The following is a 7,463-nucleotide window of genomic DNA, read 5'->3' on the forward strand; positions in this document are numbered from 1 at the left end:
CTACGTACTGTACTACTCGACTATATATATATATATATATATATATATATATATATATATATATATATATATATGTAGTGTGTGTGTGTGTGTGTGTGTGTGTGTGTGTGTGTGTGTGTGTGTGTGTGTGTGTGTGTGTGTGTGTGTGTATCTACTTCTTGATCACGTTGCCGAAGAAGCGCAACTGCGCGTGGACGCGAGTGCGGGCACTACGAACACGGAAAGTCACGAGACTCATCAGATCGCTACAACGGCCAACGGGTGAATCCGGACCATCCGGTGAATGGAGCAGTCGCGCGCAATGAGACCACCACCACAGTCATTGCTATCAAGGAACGAGGTGGCGCTGATCGCTCTCCCTTCCCCATGTTGACCCGCAATAGAACTTCGCTCGACCGTTCTCGTGATTGTCGCAGCGGCCACATGATTTCCACCTGTCAGGACCGTGCGTTGAAAGGGAGACAAATTTCGTATCAATTTAATTTTCGGAAAAAGGTGCAAAGTTAAAAGAAAAGATGCAAAACATAGTATTTCTAATAGCATAGACTTCTAGGGAACATCCAGAGGACGCTGTATGTTCTTCGAACATCCTAAGGATATCCCCAGGATATATCCCAGATAAAGTGTGCTATTAGGAATAGTAATCCTAATATGAGCTATTCTCGATAGCTAATCTTTTAAAATAATGATATTATATGATTATATCTCGTATAGGACAGATCTTTGGATCCTAAAAATATTCAGAGGATGTTCAATCCTATATTCTCTGAAAATTCTAAGGACATTCTCATGATGTTTCTTGGATAAAGTATACTATGTGGATATCGACGTGAATATCATTTTGCAAATCAAATTTATATGATAAGACATTTTTTCTTTTTCAAAAATAAGTAAGATCTATATCTTTCAAAACATAATATTATTTTCTTTTTCCTTTTTCTTCCTTTTCAGAAAAATTTTCTTTAAATATTTTTTATATTTGAAAAAAGATTCTTCTTCTAATTATTCGAATTTTGAATTTATTGAATTTGAATTATTCGACTTTATGCATCTGATCAATATTTTGCAATATAAGTGTGCAGAAATAATTGAAAATTAATAAGTTATTCGTTCAATTGGACTTTTATGTTCATTTATCACTTTTGAGGCATTTCTCAATCTTGCTCGAATCATGCAACAGTTGATTAGAATTCAAGACTTCCTGCACGCTTTCTATCTGTTATATTTACTTCGCTGTTATATTATCTTCCCTGTTCTCCTCCTCTCTTTCATTATCGTTTCAAAATATATTGCCTTTTTTGTAAATTATGAACAACTGCATCTTGAATATTTATGCATACTATATTTTCGTTACAAAAATGCTTCTTTAAGCTGAAGAGACTTTCGCGACGACGAATGTACGATTGACGTATCAATTGATTTGAACGCTACCGCGAGAGAAGAGGAGGTCTTTGACCGTTCACCATAAAACGTTGGGCAGGTGGAAACTTGGATAACATGTACGCATGCAGTCACGTACATATACGCACATTGGTCCCAAATATCGAAAAACTAGTCAAAGTCGAAAAATAAAGTTTCTATTTAAAGAATTTAAAGTATTAGGTTGAACAAAATAATACTTCAAATTTCAAATAAAATGGTCAAGAAGAGTCGACCGTTTATATCTGTGTTTATAATTCAGTTTCAAAGTGACCTTTATATGAGTAACATCTGGCACGCACAAAAGAGAAAAAATAAAAATGCATTTTCACAAGTGCCACTCAAACAAGCAGTTTCAGCGACAATTTTATATTGGGTCATTCGGAAAGTTGCTGCAAAAGATTTAAATTTAATAAATTTAATGAAATTAAAAATTTAAATCTTCTGCGTTTCAATTTTCCTTCAAAATCGGCACGAACTTTCCAGACAACCCAATATATAAAAAAAAAATTTTTAAATGAACGTTGAATTTAACATTTGAGCGACAAATTTTACATGTTGTTTATATTTTTCATATGTCACTTGCAGTATTAATGCTCTGAATTAAACAGATATTATCCGCTAAACATGAAATCCTCAGGAAAAGTTACATTTTGGCTGTACTTAGCAAATTTGTGACGTTTCATATGTATAGATTCATAAAAGATCCTGTAATTTAAAAGCAACGTTTTATTATATTTGTGTTATTGCATGGAATGTGTCAGAAACGTTGCATTTTCGCCTTAAATATATCATTTGGAAGATGACAAAAGAAACGTTTCATGGAGAAGAAACGTTTTGTGGAAATAATGTTTTGTGTAAAATATTTTCTGTGCAACTTATAAAAACATTACCTCAACATTACCTCAACACATACAATGCTTCTGAAACATTCATTTCGCAGTTCAAGAGCAGTATGCAGTCCCGCCACTAGATGGAAGTGGCGATGTCGCATTTTCCTATTAAAATCCATCGACGTCAATAGAATAAAAGGTACATTATGAAATTTTTATTCCTGTTATAATGAAATGATTTTTTGAAGGCAATTAAATTTTCTTATAAATAAAGAAGGTTTGCCTTGAAATGTAGAAAATTATTTTACAATTACATTATCTTAGAGAAAAACTTTCCTTTTATATACATTTTTTTTTAACTCTTGATTAGTCACTTCAGCTATATTGAATCGTTATAAGCGAGAAATGACATGTTGATTTTTCTTGCATTTATAAGTAAAGAGAATTTGGATGAAATGATGAGATAGCTTTAAAATACTTGTAAAAATGGATAAAGATTCTCTTTATCTCCCCTGAGAGTCGAAAAAAGCTCGTGAAGTAAAAAGGCTACGCATACGCATTGAGTAAAAACTAATAAACGCACTCTACGCACGTGCTTTTTACGACTATTTACTGACTGTCAAGGGAGATAAGGATAGTTTTCGTCCATTTTTATAAGTGTTTTAAAGCCATCTCATTATTCCATTTCATCCATTCTCTTTATTTATAAATGGCATGCAAGAAAAATTAATGTATTGCTTATGACACATTTCTCGCTTATGATGTCACGATTCAATATGACTGGAGTAAGTACTCAAGAGCCTTACAGTAAGTTTTAAGATACCTTTTCATGCTGACGCTTGACGCTCATTTTTAGCGTCAAAATAGGTCACATGATAAAAATTGACGAGCATCAAGTATCAATTTTGTTGTGATCTGTTTTAATGCTAAAAATGAGCGTCAAGCATCAGCATGAAAACGAATCTATAAAATTACCTTAAACAAAAGTTTAAAGTGTCCAAATTCGCGTTACAAAAATGTTATAATTTGTTGTAAATTATAACATTAAATGTAAATCAAGAGGATCATTTCTTGTTCCTGGAACATTACAGAAACATTTCTGGAACTAAAGCTAAACGTTCCTAATATCGCAAGTAAGTTTTACAAACGTCACAGAAACGTTACAAATGTGACGCCGCATATGTAAACAGTAATCTTACTCGATTTCTGGAACATTACCAAAACATTTATGCGACAAAATGCGAAATGTTGCATGGTTATAACGCAATGTTATAAGAACGCAATGTTATAATTATTTCAACATAATTTTGTTTAGCGGGTAGCAGTTATGATTAACTTAACTACACCGTATCTTTTTATCTGGATCAAAAAGAAAAAATAAATTATATTATATACAGGCTGATCTCACAATTCTGATTAACCTGATCGATCGATTATGACCGTGATTAATAATAGCAAGAGAGGCACAATATGGTCCTGATATAGTCTTTCATAATATAAACAGAATTCTTGAAGTTCAACAAAATTATTAAAAAACATATGGAATTCAGGCGTAATAATTTGTGCGCAAAATAATTACATTTTTTTACAACAAATAAATAGAATACAAAATTTAATTCTTCAGTAAATCATTAAAAATCTTACAAAATTCTGCGCATTTGTTTCGACTCTAATAATTAATGTTGGAGCATCAGCGAAAAAATTGAAGATTAAGACATTGAAATTTGCATGTCATGTAGAATATCACTAAACAAAAAGAAAATATTGATTATTGAAATTTTAAAAGTAGAAAATGATGATGATTCGGCACAAGTATTTGCAGTAAGTTACAAAAAAATATAGAAAGTCTGTGAAAGTTTACTATGTATTTTAAATTTTTAGTATGTAATGAAAAATAAACAAGTTGATTAGAAATCTTGGAATAGGAAAAAATTGAAATCGCAGATAAGTCAACCATTCTACAAATGTGAAATCTACAAAAAGAAAGCATGAAAATAAAACATTAGATGAAGCGAAAACTGCATTAGTAGATGTCTTGAAAACAAATATAAAAAAAAATAATTATGACATAGAAACTAGTCAAACAAAAAAAGAGAAATTAAAAATCGGTTTATTAAAAATATCAATTAAAAAAGAAAAATTAATAAAAAATAAAGTTTAAAAAAAATATGACTTTTTTTTCGTAAATACAAAGATCAAAAATAAGTTATATATGCAACTTGTACTAGTGACAGTATACGTATATAAATATAAATATTATATTTTAATTTTTAAACTTTGTTTTAGAAGATTATTATTATGTAATTGATAAATTTATGATTTAAAAATATGATAACGTAATATTTTTATGTATTACTGAATATTTTTATGTATTACTGAATATTATTTATGTATTACTGAATATTATTTATAGTTTTTTCATAAAAGAAAAATGTTATTCATAAAAGAAGAATAAAATATTATTAAGATAATGATATGTTTATTATTTGTTTATTACAAAGTATTAAAAAAATACAAAATAATTTGTTTTCTGCGATTTAATTATGTATCTGATTATTTCAATATTGATGTATGACGATTATTTCAAATAATATCAAAGATAATATTTACAATATTAATATATGCTGCTTCCAAATACATATTTTTATGTTAAAAAAAAAATAACTTGAAAATAATTATTGAAAAAATAATTATTGAAATATTTAGTCATAATATAAAATATATGTTATAATTGGATCATATCAACATTTTACTTAAAATATTCCAAAATTGCATCTCTTTTATTATTAATAAATAATCTTGTATTATTTACATTTCTGCAATGACATTGTATATTTGAAGATTTATTCTGGAATTATTTCTTGTTAAATAATATTATTATATAAAATAATTATTGCTACAATAATGTGAAGTGTTTTTTCAATTGTATGAAAACGTGTTCCAACTAATAAAATTGCAAATTTTCATTTCCAAAGCATCTTTCAATTTTTAAATGTTCGAATTTGTGCTTGATTATAAAAACACTCAGCTGGTATTGTGGGATTTAGTAATGGAGTCATTAAATATATAAATTTGAATAACTAGAATTTTCAAAGAATAAGTTGTCATCAAATAAAAATACTTGATATTAACGAATTAATGTAAATTAACATTTCGCAAGGATCCCATCTTACCAACATTTTACAGCAATTAATAATTTTCGTAAAGAAACGCAAAAAAAATGCAAATAATTTTAATTAATTGCTTCTGTCAACATCATGCACTTGTATTGTCTATTTTTTATAATTTAATTGCTCTTTTATTCACAGTTGAAGAAGATTAAATTAAGTCAAAACTTTGAATTTATATTATATTATATTATTTATATTATATTTTTATGAATTAATAAATAATTAATATTGTCATCTAATATTCGCTCATTTTTTAAATTGATTTTATTTGATAACACAGGCTGACATTTGGAGGGGGGGAGGAGGAACAGAGTCTTGTGCTTTGAACTTTGAAAGATGTTTTTATAGGATTTTAATGCGCTGAAAACGACTGCGTTGTTCGTTTTTTTCCATCACCCTCCATTTGTTAAATAATCGCAAAAACAGGTTTCTCCGAAAGTAACCTTTTTATTAATTTTTTCCGGCTAAACAAAAAATGATATCGAGATTTGTTTTATGGCATTTAATTGAGAAATGTTCCAACAATATTAAAATTATTATTTCGATATTTATAAAAATGTTTTATATATTTTTGTTTGCAAACAGCAAATAAAAAAAAACCTTGAAAAAATCGTGAAAAATCGAAAAAAATTGACAAATTTTAAAATATAAAATAATTCGAAAGAAAAAAAAATCGTAAAAAATATCTGATAATTTATACTTATAGCTGTATGTTTCTAGTTTAAATCCTTTTTTGAAAAACTAATTTCCGATCATTTTTCAGAAATTATTGAATTTAAAGCAGTTCAATCTGTAATGCGCGATATCCTCTCGAGTTTGACACATAGCCATCGAACAGGAGCACATTGTATAGTCTTTTTTAGTCACTAATTTTAACTAAAAATAAAAAAATGTACAATTCAAAATGTAGATTCAATATGGAGGACATTTGATTTCAAATGGTAGATCCAATATGGAGAACAAGATTTAAAAAAAATCCGTACATGAAAATCGTTATCGATGGTTTTGTAAGTCTCTGATTACTATTGTAATCACAATTGTTGAATTAAAAATAGTAAATCCAATGGCGATAAATAGTAAATGTACGGAATTTTAGAATTATCCTTATTATAATAAAGTGATACCTTCACGTGATACAGGATGGATAACGCTAAAATCACCATTCCGTGTATATTTATTTATTATTCATCGCCATTGGATCTGCTATTTTCAATTCAATTGTGATTACAGTATAATAAATTTTTTCCATCATTTCACGTTCTTTCTCCTTCTATTTCACTTTTTTAACACATACTTGTACTTGTCCTGTATTCTTATTGTTGTTTTAATTTTTCAAATATAATGATCTCTTTTTGGTGGTGAATAATTTTTCCAATTTTAATGTGAATTGTAATGAATTGTACTTTATTGCAATTGGAAACTTTAGACTTCTAGTTCTCATATATGGTTCTCGTATATGGATCTAAGGTACGATTGAAAATTAAATGTGTTAGACTAATTTATGGAATTATATAATAATTTCAGTTTTTTAATAACTAACATCTATCGATCTGTATAAGTTGATATGACAACTTAATGACTTACAATTGCAATGAGGCATTGTTGATTTGTCAAGATGTATTATCTATAATTATCGAAAAAATTAACATAGTGTGGATACTTTGAAGATTGAAGGTTTTGTGGTTTCGTTAAATTGCGGATTAATATTGTACGACTCTGATAAAGATGACCTGATAAGAGTTAAAACGTTTGTATTTTACATGTATTAAATGATTTTAATGATTTTTAATGATTTTTAATTATTAATAACTACCACCTTGCGATTCTTTTATTAAAAAAATGTTTTATTATTTGAGCCTTAGTTTATATTATTATTTCTTAGTTAAATGTCGCAAAACAGACTTCGATATCATTTTTTGTTTAGCCGGAAAAAATTAATAAAAAGACAATAAGATTGGAAACAAGACCGTTCATGTTAAATACATTACTTTAAATACGAAGCGCCACTACGGTCTGAATGTAAGCAGTTAAGCTGTTGAAT

This window comes from Atta cephalotes, assembly GCF_000143395.1.
Source record: "Atta cephalotes unplaced genomic scaffold scaffold00003, whole genome shotgun sequence".
Taxonomy (NCBI): Eukaryota; Metazoa; Arthropoda; class Insecta; order Hymenoptera; family Formicidae; genus Atta; species Atta cephalotes.